This window comes from Lissotriton helveticus, chromosome 8 (genome assembly GCF_964261635.1).
Source record: "Lissotriton helveticus chromosome 8, aLisHel1.1, whole genome shotgun sequence".
NCBI classification, from domain to species: domain Eukaryota; kingdom Metazoa; phylum Chordata; class Amphibia; order Caudata; family Salamandridae; genus Lissotriton; species Lissotriton helveticus.
This window is the reverse complement of record NC_136069.1, coordinates 775,444,053-775,469,141: the sequence shown is the minus strand read 5'-3', so window position 1 is coordinate 775,469,141 and position 25,089 is coordinate 775,444,053. Positions and strand designations below refer to the sequence as shown.

Sequence of the window (25,089 nt, the reverse complement as noted above, 5' to 3'; positions counted from 1 at the left end):
TCTTCAAAACGATAGAGGGGGAGCAATGCATAATACTCTGGGAGGGAGGCAGGCCTTGAAAAGCTCTGCGCAAACTACAGCGCGGAGTTTACTGGGGCGGACTAGCAGTCCTGGACATTCGGAGTTTTTACTTAGCGTTTCAACTGTTCAATATCAATAGGTGGGTTTTGAGCTGCATACAGGATCGACAGACATGCGATGGGAAGCGGAGAGCACTTAGCAGCACTCTACCGGAAACACTGAGTTAAATCATTGCCACTGCACACATTCGAGGTCATAAAAACATGGCACTCTACTTCCAGACTGCTGGGGTGGTACTCAATGCTGACTCAGCAGACACCACTTTGGGAGAGCTATGAACTGGGCGACGTAGGACAACTACAGGGATTTCACAAATGGAACTTGATAGGTTTAGACACCATAGGGGATGCATGGCGAGGGGGGAAAATACTAACCTTTGCAGAACTCAAGACCGAATATCAACTAGCTAATATGGAGAATTTTCGGTACTTACAATTGAGACACAACTTGCACAGCTACATATCAGAGGGAGATACCATCCAAGGAATACTCTCATTTAGAGGACAGATTGTTACTCGATCCCATGTCAGACAAAGCATCATCCCTAACCATTCGAAATTATGAACAATCTGCCAGATCCTCTCGTTTCCCTGAGAGCCAACTGGCTATATCTGGATATATCATTACCAAAGGTAAGAAACTTGTTAATTCATGAGACTGTCCACATCTGCAATTGGCCATGAATAGTCTGTCAGCATGATGCAATGTGAGCAAAAAAGCACATGGCTACTGCACTAGAGACTTTTCATTCTGTACCAAGTTAACAAGTATCCCTTAGACATTTCTGTATGTGGTTTACCAGCAAACCATTTGAATATTAAAAAACTTTGCAATGATGCAACTCGCTAATTTTCTTATGACACAGATACTAAAGCCACTAGACCAATCACACAAGTCATACTTGGTTAGCTTCTGACCAATGACTGCAGTGTCCCACAAAACAACACAAAAAGTACACTTCAGTTTTCAAGAGTGGGAGACAGGAGATGTGGAAAGTTCAGGCATTACACAGTCCACGCAAATTATTTATTTATTCTTCTACCTACCTAAGGCAGGGAATGAGCACTGCCTTGAAAACCTTCATTTAAGTTTAATAGTATTCTGAATTCCTCCCATTAAACATCCTTGAGTAATCTCTGAGCTTTGATTTATTAATAAGTGGTCCACAATTGTAACGTTTTTATTGACCAACAGATAACGTATTTTATTTAATTGATTATTAAAAATTGCCATTACACTTTATAAATGCTTCAATACGACACGCTATATACAATGTATCAGGGGGTGACTGAAAACTTACTCTATTAGACAAGATTATTGAGCTCCTTGTTTCCCACTTTTTTCATCTTACCTCTCTTTCGTGCTTGTTTCCTATCACCAGCAATCATCTTTTAGGATTTAGAGTCATGTCTTGAGTTAACTTTATCCAACGGACATGGCATATCCACATTATTGGTGAGAAGGTAAAATAAACCCAGAGCGGCTATCAAATATTTACTCTCAAGCCCTCAGTTCAAAAGCCACTCTGTTCTATTGTTCATTACAAGGTAAATGCCATGCAGTCTCCCTCATATCTTGACATTGTAGCTGACCCAGGGCGTATGTGTTCTGTATGTGATATGAAGACCAGGGAGACACATGTAAAGACAATAGAGAACTATCAGCTAAGTGACAACCTTTAATGACTCCATATTGAATGGGTTGAATGTGTGTCTAAAGAGGCCTTACTCTTTCATATTAATCTAAGCGTCCCGCTGATTTATTTTTTGTAATGGCGACTGCAGTACTTTAAGGCTTTATATAAAAGGCATGACACTGTAAAATATGTCTCATAGTTTTGCAATATCTATTGACCTGTTTTACTAAAAAGTGCTCAAGATCTACACTCCATTTTAATCAGGTTCAATTAATGTATGTGTAGTTTTAAAGGTCAGCACGATATCTGAAATTGCAGACATTATCTTTATTCAAGACCTACATATTGCAGCGCAATGGTGGCATAGTTTGTTTTCTTTAATTTTTCATGTCATCTGTTTCGTTCTAGAACCTGAAAACGCTGCACAAGAAGGTAACCCAGGGAAACCGAATGCTCGCCCTCTGGATGATACAGCGAAACCTAGGACAGGATTCCCAGGTTATCCAGATAATAATGCACTTTCTTTCTTAATTTTGCTTATTGATTGCAGTACAGCTAAATGGTAAAATAAATTTTGTTTTTACAAATTTCTAGGTTGCACATGGTGCTATGCTATTTTAATCTAACTTCTATATGAACATTCCTCCATTTTGACTGCAGAGTTTAGGAAATGGTTATAAACACTTACCAATCAAGACTGCAAGTACTATTTCCCTGCAGAAAGAACACATAGAGTTATAGAAGGGTAACCGTGAATTATGGGGATTTTCTTCACCAAGGGGTTCTTAGTGACATCAAATAGACAATGAAGATGCTCGAGTTGCTTATATCACTCAGAACCCTGAGTTGAAAACCATCCCTGAAATTTACTTTTTACCCATCTATAATATTATGTTATACATGACCTCCAAAATCATATGCCCTCCTTTCAACTGCTACTCAGGGATGGGGAGACATACATAACACAGCCTCTCCATCCTGTCTAAAATGTAATTAAAATAAGTTTACCGGCAATCCCTAACCAACACCCATCACCGTCCATGCCTTTCTTCCCCCTCCAACAGCTGGGCTTTCTGCCAAAGAAGACAATCAGCACTGTGCAGTCTGGCTCTAAAAGAGCCCTGTCAGCCTGGCCTTGAGCGCCCTCATGGTGTAGCAACAGTGGTTAGCTAGTTTTGGTATCAACTGTAGCTATGCCAAAAAAGTGAGTTATGACGTTTAGAAACTGATATTATTAATACAGGATCTCCATGCAGCCATACAAAATCATGGGTGTTTATCATGCTCCTGTTCTATAGTACAGGAGAGAGCCCTGCACATGACCTATATAGATAACTGCATATGGGTAATGGTCATAGCCACTGGTATTATGCAGCAGAGGAGCACCAAATTATGCAGCAAAGTAGATTAAATTATGTGGCACGAAATAGCAAATTATGCAACATAATGCAGCACATTTTGTGATAGTATTACTTCACTGTTTTGGCATTTTTACAAATGTTAATCCTTTGTTCATGCGAAAGTTCTACTATATTAGTGACCCAGATACTCAACTGAAATTTGACTAGTCAAACGTTGCGAAGATCCTTCCATTGCAACAGGTGTTGTCACAATTGTAGTCACTTTTGATATGTTTGAGCTCAATAAAAAATGTTTGTTAAAATATTTGTATGGAGTAGGTAATGGATTATATGGCAATTCCAGTCATTTGGCTGCCTCTGGATATAGTATGCTCTGCAATCTGTACAACATGGGGATGAAAGAGAGTAGTAGTTGTTCTGTGTTTCTATAATGTTCAATTTGGAGTTCAAGTGCTTATGTGCAAAGTTAACAAGTTAGTGCATACTCTTTACCCTATGCAATGTCTATAGGGCCCAGTGCACAGACTAGTAATGATAGACATATACAGGCTAGTAATATAGTGAACATTGCCAGGCTGGTTTGAAGTTGATACAAAGGCATGGAAAGAGATATGTAGAAGTTTAAAATGAGGACTAGTACTGAGGTATTTGGGATCATAAGGTTTAATTGAGCAAAATTTAACATGCATTCAGACGGGTAATGGTGGGTTGAAGTATGAGACTTCAGGAGCGATAATATATAAAGTTTCCCAGGGGTGCAACTGTCGTTTGCACCCTCTTTGCACAGCTCTGGGCAGGGCACTCTGGTATTACAGAAGGGGCAGCAGACATCTGTACAGTCCCTTCTGCAATACAGACAGCGCTGGTGCACAAACAGCACTATTGTTAGAGGGAATCTCTTTAGCTCTGCACAATATGATAGACGTAGGGGCAAAAGTAAAGAAGCTGTCAGGAGACATCTGAGAGTGAGCCACCTAAAAGGCGGTGCACTGTCTGGGCGCCCCTGATGGCAGCCCTCAGGAAGGGTGAAGGGGGTCCTATAGACCCCCTAGACATGCCCTTGCAGGCTAATGCTGTCACTCACTGCACCAGCCTGCAAGGGGTTCTCGCACCTCTCTTAAAAGTGCCAGCGGGTTTCCGCGTGCAGAGTAAAACATGGAGCGTCCGCTTGAAATCCAATTTGTATTTCACTTCACGCACTGCCCCAGGGCAGCACAAGTTCACCGCTGCCCCCAGGCCAGCTCATTCAATTTAATACGACGCACTCTTCTTGTTAGCATCAAGCACACTTTTGAAAAAGGGCACTCAGCACTAATAACGGAAAATGCACTGCATCCTATAATGTAGCCCCAGGTGTCTAGATTCTGATTGGGGTGGCTGATATTAGGGCGTTAGCATGGAATTGGTAATGCAGATTGGAGATGTCTGATTTCACAAGTTGTGCAATGTGCCAGTAGGGTGACAGTAGGGTGCACATAGTTGTTTCTTATACTGAGGACATGTATAGGGTTGGTGAGGTGAAAATAAAATAAAAGTTGCATTAAAAGATGTTACTGCTTCAAGCGGTATGTATTGAAGCTGAAAACAGCTGCTGAATTGCTGCGTTTAGAGTGCTAAAAAGCTGAACACTGGAAGATTAGACAATGAAAAAATAAATCATTAAAAGATTGCTGTCCATGCAAATGCAGGCACATTTTTGTTCTTGCATGGGCAGTAATATTTGGGAGTTTTTAAAAGTAATATAAATATTGCATACAATGCACACTCATTTGGCATCTTTGAATGAATCTTAAGCAATTCAAAGATTGCCATTTCCTGTCGTACTCGTGCTGCACTTGCGCTGCAAGTGGCCGAGAAAGCCTATAATCAATGATTGAAGAGCAGCCGACACTTGCAAAATGAAACACATATTATATATATATTTATAATATAATGTAATGTAATATTATATTATATTATATTATATTATATTATATTATATTATATTATATTATATTATATTATATTATATTATATTGTATTATAATATAATATATTATATTATATTATATTATATAATATTATATTATATTATATATTGATATATATGGGTAAATTAGGGACATTATAAATAGAAAGTAGCATTTTATCCTACTTTACTGTTAGTAAAACCTTAGAGGAGGGGTATGGTCTGGCACCAACTAAGATGGCTGCATAGTCCAGGGCTCTGCTGCGGCCCTCCTGCCCTTAACTAAAATCCGACAATATACAGAGGGCTCTGACTAGTAAAATCTGCCTGGACACCCACACGGCAGCAGAGCATCATGCTGTGTCGAAGTGGGCCGCGATTTACGGCAGGAGAGGTCCGAACATAACATGGCTTCGCCGCCCGGGTGCGCTGCTGAGAGCTTGCGAAGGGATGATCCTTCCTTGATTTGCCTGAGCCCCAACAACGCAGGACATACTGAAAATGAGAGAGGCTTACGGCCGTTGTCCTAAAGCCTGATCGGATGCAGGCCCTGCTGCAGTGCCCTGCGGGATGCTGGGATCTGCATGACCAACGGCCAGAGAGATAGGTGAGGCTGACGGCGAGAGTCCGGACTGAGATGTGGGAGCCAGCCCAGTGCTGTAGGGGGGGATGCGGAACATCCTGTTGAATTATTGTTCTCCTCTACACGTGGCCACACTCCAAACAAATACCTTCCAGCTCCAGAGCCTTCCTTCACCAACTGGGGGTGCAGGGGGGGAGACAACAATGTGGCCGAGGCCGGTTTGTGACTGGGGCCCTGGCATCGCAGCCTAGGCTGTAAAATGGTCGTCGAGACTGGTGGTACCCTGTCTCATAGGGGAGATCAACAGCAGGGTCGGACTGAGGCCCCTCATCTCTCTTGGAGGCAGGGCTACTACATAAAGACTCTGGCAATGCACATGAAAACCAGGCCACAGAGGTAAGAACCTTGATCAACAGGGCCCTTAGGCTTTCGAAACAAGTGACTTGGCCCTGGGACAAGGGCTACACCCAAACCGCACAGGTTGAAGCCGGAGTGCCCGACTGGATGGTTCCTGGTAAATGATCAGCTCCCCTTCCTTGAATAAGAGCCTAGGAACTACAGGGAGGCCCCCGCACCTATTGGGAGAACACGCTGCAGCCTGAAGATCACGAGAACTGTTGAGTCGGGACAGCTATACAGGTAGCAGAGACAGGAAGGTCTTGCGCGGCTTTGTGGGGGGGAGGCCATGGGGCCCATCGGGGATTTTGGCCTGGACTGAGATACTGCTGTGTCTTCTCCGCCGTTCACCCTAGCGGAAGTACACACAATGTGCCCCAATAGAGACCCTCCATAGCAGAGTAATACATTTGATAAATGCACAATACCCAGGGTACAGATGTCAGAGGGGGGAGCGGCACACAGAGTTTAAGACCCAATGGAGCCTTTACTGGGTGCAATTATGGCAACGATACATGAACTGGGGACAACGCGCGAATCCAAAATTGATAAAAACACAATCGAAGTGACCTTGCTGAGAGCAGACCTGAATTAAACCTCTGAAAAAGTAGGCACAGCTGAAACAAATATCGCTGAACAGCAAACTGCTTCCAAAAGAATGGAGAAGCATAAACAGCATCTCACACCGCAACACAATTTGATGGCGGCAAAGCTTTAGGACCAGGAAGGGCGATCCCGGAGAAATTACATTATAGTGATGGGGGTGCCTGAGGGGGCAGTGAGCCCAGATGCGGGACTCTTTTTGGCAGACCTCGTACTTAACCACCTCAAAACCAAGCACCTTTTGAACTACTTCTCTGTAGAGGGAGTGTTTAGATGACTGGCGCCACCACCAAAGCCAGGGGCCCGCGACGACAATAATTGCATGCATCCTTAACTTCCAAGATCGTGACATAATACAACAGTCAACTCACACAAGGTGCGACCTACCATCTGAAAACTCTGTAATCCGGTTCTTCTCAGACTTCACTCTTGTGGTACAGCGGCACCAACGCACCTTTGACGAGGTGAAGAGAATCCTGAGATGAAAAATTCTCAAATATATGATGATATTTTCTGCTAAACTTAGAGTCATTGACCAGGATAAATCTCTATATTTCATAAGACCTGATGAGGTATGGGACTGGCTTTAAGGAGGGAAAAAATGAATTGCCAGCAGCGGCAGGACCCTGGCCGGAAATGGGACGATCAAAGGTGTTCCTCTCTTGGTGGAACACAAACCGACAAAACTCAAGCACACACACAAACTCTGAAGACGACGCTGGACACCGAGCAGCGGGAGGGAAGGGGGGAGAGTGAGGACGGGAAACATCCTTTACCACGTGGATTTTACTCCGCAAGGCTTTAACAGCGCGTCCATTACAACGCAAGTCGTAACCACAACTTGCGCTGGAGCGCGCTAGAGGATTAAGAATAGTATATTTACTATTCCAACACCTTCCCTAGTGTCTACGGGGACTGGTGTTAGAATAGTAAATTATACTTTTCTCAATCCGCGCCCCCAACGCAAGTCGTGGTAACGACTTGCATTGTAAGGGACGCGTTGTTAAAGCATGCGTTGTGACGGTACGCGTCGTACCGTCATACATCCGTGAGAACACATTTCAATATCCAGAAGATAAGTAACAACAGGAAGGAAGGACTTTGTAAGGTAATCAGGGCCTATGTGATATGGTGAAAGTCTGCTGAGGAGGGGTCTATGACTTTGGACAACATGCTACCTCTATGGCTAACCCTCAGATGCAAAAGGGTGGGAGGGCGGCTGCGGGTACATACTTGGTAGAGTCAGCCAACCTGAAAAGTAGTTAAATGGTTTTATTGGGGCGACAGGCACTATGAAAATTGGGTAGGACGGTTGTATAAAACCTATAGTGCAGGGTAGCAGGGAGGGGGGTAATTGCAAAGGGGATCTATTTTTTGAATATGAGATTATGTTTGTTATATGTTATTTTTGTGCTGTGCATTGATCCATTATTTCAGACCAAATGCACCTGGCGGCTATCGAGAAAGGGAGGGATAAAGAAGGAGGTGGGAATGGACCTTCATACACATAATACTCAGATATGGCTACAACACCACAGTGCACAACCACACTAACATTTCTTACCTGGAAAGTGAATGGCCTGAGGGACAACATTTAAAGGACTATGGTCATGCAGTACCTAAGTAGGCACTCCCTGCCTTGATCCTTCTCCAGGAGATGCACTTGAAAGGCAACCAGGGTCTAGCACTCAAAAGATACGGCTACACCTTAATAGCCCTGGCTGGATTTAGGATGGGATCCCGAAGAGTGTTGTTACTGGTTAAAAACTCGGTGCCTTTGATAAGGGACTGCACCTGGCATGTCCCTCTGGGCAGATTTTCAACACTGACCGGAACATGGGCGGGCAATAACTCAATATATGTTTGGCATACATCCGACCAAAATTCCATTTAGGCACCCTCCCTGAACTAAGGAAAACACTACTGGACATGCCTCCAGGAATACACATACTGGGTGGGGATATGAATGCAGTGATGTCACGCGAGTTGGACAAAACTGCAGCGCAGACCCGCACGGGAGAGACAGAGCCGTTACGAACAATTGCGAAGGCAATGGGTCTAGCAGACCTAAGGAGACTGCATATCCCAACCAGTAGACAGTATACACACATTTCTGCTGCACACGGATCTGGGTCATGTATAGACTGCATGCATGCAGGATACTTCTGAGGAACACAGCATATAGCCAGAGTCATCTCGGACCACTAACCAGTATAGGTCCTTATCCAAAGACCAGTCGGGACTTATACCACACCCCCATGTATAGCATCCTGGCACTTTCAGAGTAGAGAATTCCAGGATACATTTAGCTAGTGAACACAGCAATATTTTGACAAAAACTCTGGGTCCGTGTACTCACACTACACCTTGTCAGAAGCATAGAAGGTGGTGGTGAGGGGATACTTGCAGGCCACTATAGGGGGCAACAAGAAAGAGAGGTGCTCTAAATGTAATATGTTAGAGCATGAGATAAGTCTACTAGAACAATGCAACAATGGTGGCGAAGCAGACACCCGGGGGCTGCAGTATTTATTAAGCCTTAAACAAAAGGAACTTCAGGACATGGAGAAGGAGACTGCTCGCCACCATGCAGTAGCTGCACAGAGACCACTGTATGACTAGGGGGACAAGGCCAACAAACTCATTGCATGGCTAGAGCAGAGAGATAGAGAGCGGAACTGGGTCGCCAAAATCTGTACAACAGATGGTAGTAGGTGAGGATTGGGGGCAGACATAGCAGAGGTATTTGCGTCTTATTATGAGTCGCTTTATCAATCAGCAACAGTTAGATCGGGGGACGAGAGTGTAGCACACCTCAGAGACATCTCACTCCCAACCCTTACGGACGCCAACAGGGAAGTGCTTGATAACGACTTAACAAAAGAAGAGGTGAGGTGGAAGAAGCCATAAGAGACCTACAATCTATGAAGATGGCTGGTCCAAATGGACTACCCATTTATCTCTTTAAATGTGCAGCGACAGAAGTGGCACAGCCGATGCTGGAAATGTTGAAGGCTGCGCTGGAAAAGGGAGGCCTATTCGAAGACCTAAGGCTGGCCATGATTGTAATCATCCATAAAAAAGGCAAACCCGCAGACTTATGCATGTTGTACCAATCTTATCCCTTCTCAATACGAAACCAAAGTACTTTCTAAAGAACTGGTCAACCGACTCATATCTATAATCTGCACCCTAACACATCCTGATCATTCTGGGTTTATACCCTCACAGAAGCACCCACTTAATCTAAGGCGACTTTACGGTGTCATCCAGGCTACGGCGGCACGACCACATATACCAGCTGCTCCCTTGTCATTAGATGCCTGAATGCCGTTCAACAGCATTGAGTGGCCTTATCTCATCGCTATGTTGTTCTGGCTGGGTACCGGACCTCATTTCTGTGCCTGGGTGCATCTTTTATACCAATGCCTGAAACCCTTTGTGCACGTCAATGGGTCGGTTTCGAGAGCGTTAACACTCCATGGGGCACCAGACAGAGAGGACCACTGTCACCAATATTATTAGTTCTTGCACTGGAACTGCTGTCGGCATGGATCCGATGAGACTCCTTGATATGGGGCATAGACATTGGCGGGGGTTGGAAGAGGGTAAATCATTGTATACTGATGACGTATTGCTTTACGCACACCAGCCCACATATTCATTCTATATGCTAATAAACATACTACAGGTTTTAGGCACCTACTCTGGGTACCAGATAGACTGGGAAAAGTCCATTATTTTTACTCTCGTGGGCACCCAACCTCACACCTGACTGTGTAGCTCTAGTACACCATGACAAATTCAAATACTTTAAAAAGTGGCCTAGTCCCAGGTGGCAACTAGGGCTTCAACACAAACTACCGATTAGACCACCATGATGTACAATCATTTACCGGCTGTAGGTATAAAAATTTCAGTGACAAAGCAAACAATGTTACACCAGATTGATAATTCAACTAAAAGCTTTTTTTGCATTAAATTGCAGGACCAAATGCATTTCGGGACACTTGGTCCCTTCATCAGGGGTATTCTGTGAACAAAGGAAAAGGAAAACATTTCAGTTGATGCATGTTGGGATCGGTTCTAGTTTGTATGGATGATACATTTCTGTTGTGTTTAAGCGTGTCATGCAACCATCAGCAAAGTGAAAAATATGTGTTTGTAGAAAGACCACCACTTACTCTTTTATCACAGGTCAATGCTAACAGAAAAACAAAAGGAAGAACAAAGAAACAGGAAACGGGTGCTGACTTCCTCTGTGCCGTATTACACTTAGGGGTGGGCGGACATTTCCGGTCTGCCCACGGAATGGGCCGAGATTTGACCCTTCCGCAAAGAATGCGGAGAAACAGGGCAAATCTCCACACACTCGGGGGTGGAATGGAAGTTGGCCGCCCGCCTCCCGCTCGCCTCCTGCTCGCCTCCCGCCCGCCTCCCGCCCACAATATTAAACATTGATTAAAGCCTAAATTAAGATTTAATACACTGACCTTATCGCGGGGTCATCGTCCTGGTCTATCGCGCCTTCTTCTTGAAACTGCACATGCGCGGGAGCCTGCGCATGCGCATTCCTGGCGAGGAATGCGCATGCCTCTGTTTGCATACACAAGAGCGCACAATCTGAAAGAAATATTATCTAAAAAGAAAAACCAATTATCATCACCACACTCGACAACTGCGGAGAATGGCACACACAAATGTTCGAATTGCATTAATTGCAATAATGTTATCCCCGGAGAAACTTTATTACATCCCAGAACTGGAGCAAAAATCAAACTTCAAGGTAGCACAAATTGCAACTCGAAAAATGTCGTTTACGCCATCAAATTCCCCTGTGGGCTACTATACGTGGGAAAAACCGAGAGAAAGATGAAAATCAGATTAGCTGAACACAAAAGTAAAATAAGAGCAAAAAGCACGACCTGTAACCTCGCGTTACACTGGGTAGGAGAACATCATACCATTGCGCAACTCAAATTTCAAATAATTGAACAAGTTTTGAAAATCCCAAGCATGGACAATTCTAAAAACCTTCTGGGGAGAGAAGTGTATTGGATGATGCCGCATGGTCTCAATGATAAATTGGAGATGGCATGTTTCCTTTAATAATATATACCAGTAATTCCGAGAAGCACCGATGGATCGTAATTAGTTCAGTCAAAACCACCCTAGCAATCACTTCTCTTTTACTAACACTTCTATAAACACACAGATGAGCACACGGGGGATCACTATCGTGAGATTGATGTGTTTGCATTTAACTATGATTGTTCATTTGATATGGTCATGGAGTTTATATACTTTGATGCCAATTTTCTTATATGTGCATATACTGTCATTTGAACTAAGTTTTGGGTTGTTGATCAACGCTTATATGCAGTACAATCTTCATGATTACACACCCACATAGTAGCCATGAAAGATGATTATAAATCTTTTGTTTACATACACTGATGCCAATTTTCGAGTGTGCAAAAACTGTCATCTGAACTAAACTCAGGTCTGTAGACCATGAGTTGTGATGCATTATAATCTTTGTTATGACATATATTTTGTTCTTTTACAATCACGCTGCATGCAAGTGATGTTTCTCACCTCACAGGTAATTGTGTACACATTCGAGTCAGCTCATTCACGTTTAAGGACTTAGTGCGGAGTTTTCTGCACATCACTTAATAAGCATTTGATTATCACGTTTATTCTGAAGACTAAATAGATTTTGCGTGTTTAACTTTGTTCCGTGTTGTTAATAAATCACAGACCGCAAGTCTGTTTTTAGTGTTGACACCCCCGATGAATACATCACTGTGTTATTGCGGCTATGAGGAAGTGAAGTTCTGATCGAGATGAGGGACTCTCTGCGTTTACCATCGCAGTGGATGATTACGGCTGTTCATTCCGGAATCTAAGGAGTTTTGGAACAGTGAGCACTTTTCCCGAACGGGTTTCTGAATAGGAATGTGTTGGCCTTAGTTTTGAGTTCAAATCAAATCAAATTCAAAAGCTTTATTTGAACTTCACGATTGAGATCATAAATGCATACATTTAAAAGGTGCCTAACACGTTAATTACAAATTGTACAAAATTGTTACATTCAACAACATTAAAAGTCAGTTAGTGCCAATAGAAACATGAGAATCTAAAATGCAATTCGATTGCATAGTTTTACATTGAGTTCCTGAACTTGATCAATATTTTTAAAAAACTGGATACAGCATGTGCAACGATATCATTTTCTAACTGTTGCAACCTAGCAAAAGCGGTATTATAAGTACGGTGGCCCCATGCCCTCAAGATTGGTTTTAAGATTGCCCCCCTAGGTACCGTATAGAATTTGCAAAAAAGAATACAATGAATATTGGATTTGGCAGAGGTATTGTCACAAGGGCAGGTAAGGATCTCCCTAGACCAGTTGTTACAGGCTGGGAAGGTGATTAAGCGAAAGAAAGTACCAAACCTTAAATGAGTTAATAGCATTCTAGAATAACAGTTTAAGTCATTTACAAGATACAATTGGGGCCCTTTGTTAACAGTAATTAACTGGAAGTCCGTGACAGACTTTTTAAGTTTTTCCCAGACCCATCTCTTGTTGGCTAAGTGGTCCAGTGCCATTTTTTTCAGTACCTTTCTTGCAACCACCTCCATACTGGATTGTCTCGTGAAGTACTCTGGGTGGCCGATCTCAGTCATCGGGGCTTCAACGTAGGTCAGCCATTTAATATTACTGACACCATCAAGAGTTAGGCAATCAAAAATTAAACTGCGGTTTAAGGATGTCTCGGGAGTAACCCACACCTTGTGCCATAGTAATATGGGCGAGATTTGAATGGCATCTAGTATATAAGGTAAGCCCAATTCTATGTGTGTAAGGTAGGTTGGTGTTGATTTAGAGGCCCCCAACAAATATCTGAGGTACTGATTCTCAGTTAGTTGAATTGGTGATGTATTTTCTATTCCCCAAATTCCTGATCCATATGTGGCCGTGGAGATGCATTTGGCCTTGTAAATTAGGGTCAGTTCCTTCACAGGTCTGCCCCCTAGTTTGGCCGCGAAGTTGTTTAAGGCTCCTACTGCCCGGTAGAAAGCTAGATTTCTTGCCCTCACTGCAGTATGCCGAGTGCCTTTCCTATCAAAATTTATTCAGAGGTAGGAGAATTGATCAATTGTCTCAATCCTCCTGCCCTCAAGGAATATTGGACAGGGTAATTTCTTGGTGCCATGCCCACAGGGCATCGTGTAGGTTTTCGTGATGTTAACTTTTAACCCCTTGTCTTTCATGTAGTTGGCAAATTTCAAGACAGCCCTCTGTAGGCCTAGCCTGGTTCGCGACATGATGGCGGCATCGTCTGCATATAGGAATATTGGCACTGGTTGCCCCCTGATTGACGGATAGTCGTACTGAGACTCCTTGAGATGATTGCCAATGGAGTGTATATATAGGGTGAAGAGTAGGGGTGCTAAAATGCACCCCTGTCTCACACCCCTCCTAATGGGGAACTTGGCCGAACATTCTCCCAGTCGACCGAAGTGCACCCTGGCACCTGCACCCCCTATAGAGTTCCTTGATAAATGTAAGAATTTGTTCATCAATGCCCAGATCAGACAATTTGATGGCGGCAAAGCTTTAGGACCAGGAAGGGCGATCCCGGAGAAATAACATTATAGTGATGGGGGTGCCTGAGGGGGCAGTGAGCCCAGATACAGGACTCTTTTTGGCAGACCTCGTACTTAACCACCTCAAAACCAAGCACCTTTTGAACTATTTCTCTGTAGAGGGAGTGTTTAGATGACTGGCGCCACCACCAAAACCAGTGGCCCGCGACGACAATAATTGCATGCATCCTTAACTTCCAAGATCGTGACATAATACAACAGTCAACTTGCACAAGGTGCAACCTACCCTCTGAAAACTCTGTAATCCGGTTCTTCTCAGACTTCACTCTTGTGGTACAGCGGCACCAATGCACCTTTGACGAGGTGAAGAGAATCCTGAGATGAAAAATTCTCAAATATATGATGATATTTTCTGCTAAACTTAGAGTCATTGACCAGGATACATCTCTATATTTCATAAGACCTGATGAGGTATGGGACTGGCTTGAAGGAGGGAAAAAATGAATTGCCAGCAGCGGCAGGACCCAGGCCGGAAATGGGACAATCAAAGGTGTTCCTCTCTTGGTGGAACACAAACCGACAAAACAAGCACACACACAAACTCTGAAGACGACGCTGGACACCGAGCAGCGGGAGGGAAGGGGGGAGAGTGAGGACGGGAAACATCCTTTACCACGCGGATTTTACTCCGCAAGGCTTTAACAGCACGTCCATTACAACGCAAGTCGTAACCACAACTTGCGCTGGAGGGCGCTAGAGGATTAAGAATAGTATATTTACTATTCCAACACCTTCCCTAGTGTCTACGGGGACTGGTGTTAGAATAGTAAATTATACTTTTCTCAATCCGCGCCCCCAACGCAAGTCGTGGTAACGACTTGCATTGTAAGGGACGCGTTGTTAAAGCATGCGTTGTGACGGTACGCGTCGTACCGTCATACATCCGTGAGAACACAATTCAATATCCAGAAGATAAGTAACAACAGGAAGGAAGGACTTTGTAAGGTAATCAGGGCCTATGTGATATGGTGAAAGTCTGCTGAGGAGGGGTCTATGAGTTTGGACAACATGCTACATTTATGGCTAACCCTCAGATGCAAAAGGGTAGGAGGGCGGCTGCGGGCACATATGTGGTAGAGCCAGCCAACCTGAAAAGTAGTTAAATGGTTTTATTGGGGCGACAGGCACTCTGAAAATTGGGTAGGTGGGTTGTTTAAAACCTATAGTGCAAGGTAGCAGGGAGGGGGGTAATTGCAAAGGGGATCTATTTTTTGGATATGAGATTATGTATGTTATATGTTATTGTTGTGCTGTGCATTGACCCATTATTTCAGACTAAATGCACCTGGCGGCTATCGAGGAAGGGAGGGATAAAGAAGGAGGTGGGAATGGACCCTCATACACATAATACTCAGATATGGCTGCAACACCACAGTCCACAACCACACTAACATTTCTTACCTGGAAAGTGAATGGCCTGAGGGACAAAATTTAAAGGACTATGGTCATGCAGTACCTACGTAGGCACTCCCCGACTTGATCCTTCTCCAGGAGATGCACTTGAAAGGCAACCAGGGTCTAGCACTCAAAAGATACGGCTACACCTTAATAGCCCTGGCTGGATTTACGATGGGATCCCAAGGAGTGTTGATACTGGTTAAAAACTCGGTGCCTTTGATAAGGGACTGCACCTTGCATGTCCCTCTGGGCAGATTTTCAACACCGACCGGAACATGGGCGGGGCGATAACTCAATATATGTTTGGTATACATCCGACCAAAATTCCATTTAGGCACCCTCCCTGAACTAAGGAAAACACTACTGGACATGCCTCCTGGAATACACATACTGGGTGGGGATATGAATGCAGTGATGTCACGCGAGTTGGACAAAACTGCAGCGCAGACCCGCACGGTAGAGACCGAGCCGCTACGAACATTTGCGAAGGCAATGGGTCTAGCAGACCTAAGGAGATTGCATACCCCAACCAGTAGACAGTATACACACATTTCTGCTGCACACGGATCTGGGTCATGTATAGACTGCATGCATGCAGGATACTTCTGAGGATTACAGCATATAGCCAGAGGCATCTCGGACCACTAACCAGTATAGGTCCTTATCCAAAGACCAGTCGGGACTTATACCACACCCCCATGTATAGCATCCTGGCACTTTCAGAGTAGAGAATTCCAGGATACATTCAGCTAGTGAACACAGCATTATTTTGACAAAAACTCCGGGTCCGTGTACTCACACTACACCTTGTCAGAAGCATAGAAGGTGGTGGTGAGGGGATACTTGCAGGCCACTATAGGGGGCAACAAGAAAGAGAGGTGCTCTAAATGTAATATGTTAGAGCATGAGATAAGTCTACTAGAACAATGCAACAATGGTGGTGAAGCAGACACCCGGGGGCTGCAGTATTTAATAAGCCTTAAACAAAAGGAACTTCAGGACATAGAGAAGGAGACTGCTCACCACCATGCAGTAGCTGCACAGAGACCACTGTATGACTAGGGGGACAAGGCCAACAAACTCATTGCATGGCTAGAGCAGAGAGATAGAGAGCGGAACTGGGTCGCCAAAATCTGTACAACAGATGGTAGTAGGTGAGGATTGGGGGCAGACATAGCAGAGGTATTTGCGTCTTATTATGAGTCGCTTTATCAATCAGCAACAGTTAGATCGGGGGACGAGAGTGTAGCACACCTCAGAGACATCTCACTCCCAACCCTTACGGACGACAACAGGGAGGTGCTTGATAACGACTTAACAAAAGAAGAGGTGAGGTGGAAGAAGCCATAAGAGACCTACAATCTATGAAGATGGCTGGTCCAAATGGACTATCCATTTATCTCTTTAAATGTGCAGCGACAGAAGTGGCACATTTGATGCTGGAAATGTTGAAGTTTGCGCTGGAAGAGGGAGGCCTATTCGAAGACCTAAGGTTGGCCATGATTGTAATCATCCATAAAAAAGGCAAACCCGCAGACTTATGCATGTTGTACCAATCTTATCCCTTCTCAATTACGATACCAAAGTACTTTCTAAAGAACTGGTCAACCGACTCATACCTATAATCTGCACCCTAACACATCCTGATCATTCTGGGTTTATACCCTCACAGAAGCACCCACTTAATCTAAGGCGACTTTACGGTGTCATCCAGGCTATGGCGGCACGACCACATATACCAGCTGCTCCCTTGTCATTAGATGCCTGAATGCCGTTCGACAGCATTGAGTGGCCTTATCTCATCGCTATGTTGTTCTGGCTGGGTATCGGACCTCATTTCTGTGCCTGGGTGCATCTTTTACACCAATGCCTGAAACCCTTTGTGCACGTCAATGGGTCGGTTTCGAGAGCGTTAACACTCCATCGGGCACCAGACAGGGAGGACCACTGTCACCAATATTATTAGTTCTTGCACTGGAACTGCTGTCGGCATGGATCCGATGAGACTCCTTGATATGGGGCATAGACATTGGCGGGGGTTGGAAGAGGGTAAATCCTTGTATACTGATGACGTATTGCTTTACGCACACCAGCCCACATATACATTCTATATGCTAATAAACATACTACAGGTTTTAGGCACCTACTATGGGTACCAGATAGACTGGGACAAGTCCATTATTTTTACTCTCGTGGGCACCCACCCTCACAACTGACTGTGTAGCTCTAGTACACCATGACAAATTCAAATACTTTAAAAAGTGGCCTAGTCCCAGGTGGCAACTAGGGCTTCAACACAAACTACCGATTAGACCACCATGATGTACAATCAATCATTTACCGGCTGTAGGTATAAAAATTTCAGTGACAAAGCAAACAATGTTACACCAGATTGACAATTCAACTAAAAGCTTTTTTTGCATTAAATTGCAGGACCAAATGCATTTCGGGACACTTGGTCCCTTCATCAGGGGTATTCTGTGAACAAAGGAAAAGGAAAACATTTCAGTTGATGCATGTTGGGATCGGTTCTAGTTTGTATGGATGATACATTTCTGTTGTGTTTAAGCGTGTCATGCAACCATCAGCAAAGTGAAAAATATGTGTTTGTAGAAAGACCACTGCTTACTCTTTTATCACAGGTCAATGCTAACAGAAAAACAAAAGGAAGAACAAAGAAACAGGAAACGGGTGCTGACTTCCTCTGTGCCGTATTACACTTAGGGGTGGGCGGACATTTCCGGTCTGCCCACGGAATGGGCCGAGATTTGACTCTTCCGCAAAGAAGGCGGAGAAACGGGGCAAATCTCCACACACTCGGGGGTGGAATGGAAGTTGGCCGCCCGCCTCCCGCTCGCCTCCTGCTCGCCTCCCGCCCGCCTCCCACCCACAATATTAAACATTGATTAAAGCCTAAATTAAGATTTAATACACTTACCTTATCGCGGGGTCATCGTCCTGGTCTATCGCGCCTTCTTCTTGAAACTGCACATGCGCGGGAGCCTGCGCATGCGCATTCCTGGCGAGGAATGCGCATGCCTCTGTTTGCATACACAAGAGCGCACAATCTGAAAGAAATATCATCTAAAAAGAAAAACCAATTATCATCACCACACTCGACAACTGCAGAGAATGGCACACACAAATGTTGGAATTGCATTAATTGCAATAATGTTATCCCAGGAGAAACTTTATTACATCCCAGAACTGGAGCAAAAATCAAACTTCAAGGTAGCACAAATTGCAACTCGAAAAATGTCGTTTATGCCATCAAATTCCCCTGTGGGCTACTATACGTGGGAAAACCGAGAGAAAGATGAAAATCAGATTAGCTGAACACAAAAGTAAAATAAGAGCAAAAAGCACGACCTCTAACCTCGCGTTACACTGGGTAGGAGAACATCATACCATTGCGCAACTCAAATTTCAAATAATCGAACAAGTTTTGAAAATCCCGGGGGCGCTAGGTGGCGCCAAACCAAGATGGCCGCTAGAGTGTAAGGCTCCAGCCAGACCGAGCGCTACCACTCGATCCTTCACTATCCTCCTTTACAATTAAGGCCTGAATTACACCTCACCTGGTGACGGAAGCAGAGACGAACCCAGCGGTGCTTAGATCGTCGGAAACGGACGTCGGGAACGGGTGCCCCGGGGCAGCTTCTCCTTTGCCGGTCGCGGGTGCTGGAGCGGAGTCTCGCCGACATCGGACCGAGCGCCCAGGAAAGTCCGGGGCTGCCGGACCTGCTCACGGAGGCCGGAAAACTATCTCAAGCCTGGTTGCCTTGCACGCGCCCCGCAGCCTGACTGCATCATTCGGGAGGGAGCTCCTACCGACGTGAAAGGTACACGTTTACATTTTACACTGCGGCCCCCCTCCATACAACGTGAGAGACCCTGACTGCCGGCGGAGCTGTGTCCCCGGGGCCTTCATAGACGGCTGGATCCCTGCTAGCGAGCGGGCTCGGAGGCGGCCCGCATCGCGCCAGCTGCGGCGCTCCGCCCCCCCCCCCTCTTGACCTTGCTTGGAGCGAAGGCGCGGTCCCCGACCCGGGACACCCGAGCGGACTGCACTCGGGGCCGCGGCCTACCATTCTGGGGCCGGGTGGGCCTGCCTGCACACCGGAGCTCCCTCCGGGCTTCCACGTGGCCCTAATCAATGAAGCCTGCACCATTAGTTTGCGTCTTGGCTACACCCCACTAGCCCGCTCCCACAAGTCCGCCATTGGCCCCGGGGGGCCCATCTGGCCTGCTGATTTAAGATCGGAGCTTCCACCCGGAGCGACTGCGACGCCCTTACCAGGTCGCCCTTCTCCGCACTGCACCCACGGACCTAATCCGGCCTACACCGAGAGACATCAGAGCCGGGGGCTAACTGGTTCGGAATAGGGGCTTACACCAGGGACGGCTGCGACGCCCTTGCCTGGTTAACACACACCTCACAGCACTCGCGGACCCAGTCCGGAGTACACCACGAGACACCAGAGCCGGGGGCAGAAGTGGAAGCTCGAACAACCGTCTCGCACCTGCTCCGGACCCCTTGGGAGACTGGGTATTCACGACCCCGGCCGGTCTAACCCCCCCGAAGCCTGAGGAACGTCCGGATTGAGGGCTCCTCCACCCCAGCCGCCCCCCCCGGCTCCAGCTTGCCCTACTACTGCCCGCATCCTGCACCCTGGCTTCCACCACCGCCGCGACAGCGCGGACTCCTCGGCGCGAAATGGGCCACAACGATGCCAGGCAGTCCAAAATCCCCTTCGAATCCAAGAAGGCGACCAAGACGCCGTCGCAAAGGGAGAGTAGCCCCACTACCTCAGCTCCCCAGGCAGAGGACTGGAAATCACTTCTATTGGACATGAGACAGAGCCTCTCCACAATTGATGCCAAGATAGACACCATCAATTCGCGCATGGACAGCGTCGTGGCGAAACTTGAACACCACGAAACGCGTCTCAATGAGGCAGAGGAAAGGATCTCCGGGCTGGAAGATGGCGCTACTACCACTGGCAGGCAAGCCACTCGGATGGACAGACTACTGAAAATAATAGCGGACAAGAACGAGGATTTAGAAGCTAGGTCCAGGCGCAACAACGTCCGCGTCCTTGGCCTGGCAGAATCCACCAACACAGGAAAGATGGAAATCTTTATCGAAAACCTTCTTGTGGAACTGTTTGGTAGGGAATCCTTCTCTCCGCACCTCATAGTGGAAAGAGCCCACAGGTCTCTTGCTGCCAGACCTCCCCCTGGTGCCCTACCGCGACCCATTATTGCCTGCTTCCTCAATTACAGAGACAGAGATGCGGTGTTGCGCCGGGCGAGGGAGGTCGGAACAGTTAATTATGGCAATACTACGCTCTCCTTCTCCCGGACTTCACCCCCGCAGTCCAAGAGGCCAGACGAAAATTTGCTGGGGTGAAGAAGAAACTCCAATCTCAAGAAATTCCTTATGCCATGCTATATCCGGCCAAACTAAAGATAACACACCGGGGCTCACAACATTTCTTTCAAAATCCGCAGCAGGTGGAGGACTTCCTAAAACTCCACAAAAAAGACCGCATCAGGGAGGAAGCAGAGTCGCGGCGCTCTAGATCACCTTCCCCGTTGTCTCAACCGGAGTGACTACCTGGGCTATTTTCTGGACCATGCTGTTACAGAACTTTGAACATGGAGAAACTGGAACCTGCATTCCATGGTGAGGTACATTTACTGCTTTAAGCCTACCTGGCCTGCGATTGCTATTGCGCTCGGTCGCCCACCTCTGTCCCGCGTAGGACAGCTAGGTTCGGACCTGGCATCTGGCGGGTGAAAGTGAGGAGGTGGATGGCAGGTCTGGCGCCCCTAGATCACCGTCCCCGATGGGTGATCCCCTACAAACTTTTGTTCTATTCTTAGTTTTGGGGTGGTTAACTGATGGGAGGGGGGTGGGAGACTGGGATGCCCGGCCAGTTGGGGATGCCGGTGTGGGAGGGACTACTTTTCGATTGAATGCTGAGGCAGCTATTGCTCTAACCACATTGTACGGGCAAAACGTATCTCATGCTACTACTGTACTGTATTACCGGCGTGTTGGGGTTGCTGGTTATGTTGCACATATTAACTGTTATAGTCCCGTCAGCGCAGCCGCTGCGGGCTTCACGGGGGCAGGGAGGGATTCGGTGAAGAATGTACTATGTGAAACTCTTGGTGTTGCTGGTGTGTGCTGTTTGGAACCAAATGCTGCGTGCCTGGGCAGGGCTCTCCTTATGCTGCTGGGATGGGTGACGTGAGCGACTCGCAACCAGCCCTGCAATTTCGCCTGTTAGCATGGAATGTTCGTGGGTTGAATGACCCGAGGAAGAAACGCCAAATTCTGGGGTATCTAGATAGACATGGTGTGTCTGTTGCTATGTTACAAGAAACCCACCTGGTGCCGAATGCATCCCCGTTATTTGCTTCCCGTTGGGCCTCATGCAGGGTGTTTTCATCGTATTCAAGTTATTCTAGAGGTGTCACGATCCTTGTCAAGAAAGGCCTGGGATTTACCCCATTTGGTACAGAAACGGACCCCAGTGGCAGATACTGCATGGTGTGGGGGAGGTTACACTCTCACACGGTCCTACTCGCTTGCTACTATGGTCCCAACATTGATGATCCGGCTACTCTCCTCACCCTGTGGGGCAAGATACAAACCCTTGATATAACACATGTAATCCTAGGTGGGGACTTCAACACTGCACTGCACCCTACAGTGGACAGATCACACCCCAATTCTTCCCATTACACCCGCACACACCGCGCCTTACTGAGCATTGTGGAGGATCATCACCTGACAGACACATGGAGGCACTCCCATCCATCTATTAGACAAGACACGCACTTCTCCGCTGTCCACTCTACCTGGGCGCGCATTGACTATGTCTTTCTCTCTGCCGGTCTTACCCCTTGGCTAATCAAGACACAACACCTGGCCCGCACCTTCTCAGACCACTCACCCGTCCTTCTGAACCTACGTATTCCCCTTGATGTTTCCCCTTACCTAAGCTGGCGCCTAAATCCTGCTCACCTGACTGATTCAGCCTTTAAAGCGGACCTAGAGCAAGACATAACAGAATTTTTCGACCGCAATGTCAACTCCGTCTCCAGTCTCACTACGGTCTGGGAAGCCTTTAAGGTTACCGTTCGTGGCTGGTGCATCTCCAAAGGGGGAGGGGTCCTCAAATCTCTACGTGGTGACTTGAGAAAACTTGAAGGCGAAATAGGCGAACTTGAGAACGAGATATCCCTAGGACGGGGTGGGCATACAGCCAAGGCACATATACGGGAAAAAATTAACGAATATACTGAGGCTGCCGACCAAGAATGCAAATTTCTGGGGAAGCCCTTTACAGCGCGTACATACGGGGAGGGAGACAGACCAGGCAGAGCGCTCGCAACTGCAGTTAGACCACCTAGGCACAATAATTATGTCACCACACTCCTTGATAGTCAAGGCACACCCCAGAGAGACCTCCCTAGACAGCTCCAGGTCCTGACCGACCACTACTCCGAGCTCTACACCTCCCATAGAGGAGCTGAGCTTAACCTTCCCACCTATCTTGATGACACCGCGATAGCCTGGCTCGGCCCGACCCAACAGAAGTTCCTTCACCTGGAACTGGAGGTCGACGAAATTAAGGATGCGATCATGTCCATGAAATCGGGCAAGGCCCCAGGCTCGGATGGCCTTCCGGTGGATTTCTACAAAACCTTTATACATCTTCTTGCCCCGATTCTTAAAAATGTATACTATTCAGCCCTTGAAGATGGCATTTTACCGCCCAGTATGCGGGATGCCCTAATTGCCTCCCTGTTAAAACCAGGTAAACCGCCGGAGCACTGCGATTCGTACAGGCCTCTTTCGTTATTAAATACCGACGTCAAAATACTAGCGAAGGTCTTGGCGACCCGTCTGAACCTGCTGATGGAACGTCTGGTCCTGCCGGACCAGGCGGGCTTCGTCCCGAACCGCGCCACCTCCCACAACCTCCGCACCCTTCAGGCAGTACTACAGGATATAGACCCCGGATGCGAGGCAGCCGCGGTCTTTCTTGACGCCACAAAGGCTTTCGACTCCCTTGAATGGGACTATTTACTGGCACTTCTGGAACGCATGGGCACCCCCTTCAGCTTTATTGGCTGGATCCGCCTGCTATATTGTAAACCACAGGCTACAGTCCTTTTAAATGGAGCCCGTCAAAACCATTTGAGATTCGCAGAGGTACTAGACAGGGGTGTCCTCTCTCCCCTGTCCTTTTTGCAGTAGCGATTGAGCCTCTAGCGGCCAAACTCCGGCAGCACCATAATCACCGCTCCCTCATCTACCCGGAACGGCAATTACTCATATCACTGTACGCTGATGATATGACCCTGTATATCGATAAACCACAAGAAAATTTGATCCCGATCCTACGTGAGATCACTAAATTTGGCGCCATCGCGGGAATACAGATAAACTGGGCAAAGTCTGCCCTGTTCCCCCTTACGGACAAGACTCAGCGTTTTCCTCTCGACTACCCGCTTATGTGGGAAAGCGAAGAACTGAAATATTTAGGGATCAACATCACTAGAAACCGGGACACCCTTATACGTGCTAATTACGGTACTCTCATGGATAAACTGATAGATAGCGTCACTAAATGGATCCACCTCCCTTTATCTATGGCGGGGCGTATCTCCTTAATTAAGATGGTGGTGCTTCCAAAGTTATTATACCTCTTTACTAATATACCTTACAGCCCAGGTGCACATTTTTTCCGGGCCCTAGACTCCCAAATGTCCAGACTTATATGGGGTGGAAAACAGGCTAGAGTCGGACTAAAGACTCTCATGCTCCCCTACCATCATGGGGGGTTTGATGTACCGAATTTCCGTCTCTACTATGATTGTGCGCAGGGTCATTTTGCAGCGTACTGGCTCCACCCTCCTCCCTTTATGGCTCACCTAGCTGTGGAGGATGGATACATGCGGCCCGAAAAACCCTCGGGATATCTTTACACGTCCTCCCGAGTGATCGATCGCGACCCCACAACGGTAGATTGTACCGTGCAGGCTTGGCGCCGGATAATGACACGCATGGGCGTTACTATTCTATACTCCCCCCGCATGATATTAGCACATGACCCCAGACTAAGCGTTACCCGCGAAGAGATTGGTCGCAAACTGCTCACTAAATTGGCTATACGCACGTGGGGCGATTTGTACATACAAGGCCGATTCCGGTCGGCCGCACAATTCTTCGGGACGCACGCACCCTCAATCATGGACACATTCCTATACACGAGATTACGGCAAAATGTCCGCGCGGTTACCCCTGACTTCCCGGATGAACCGGAAACCGTTGCCCCATTGCACGCCCTTCTACTAACTGATACCCCGACGCATGTAGTCTCTA

At 46.6% G+C, this 25,089-nt stretch overlaps 1 protein-coding gene across 1 annotated transcript in view; it reads left to right on the top strand.

Moving 5' to 3' along the window:
- Positions 1 to 25,089, top strand: part of LOC144772911 (uncharacterized) — a 2,519,762-nt gene that overhangs the window by 421,465 nt on the left and 2,073,208 nt on the right. The window contains exon 9 of the mRNA XM_078657606.1: positions 2,126 to 2,215. The gene's annotated coding sequence lies outside the window, so the exon portion shown is untranslated. The remainder of the gene's footprint in view (positions 1 to 2,125; positions 2,216 to 25,089) is intronic.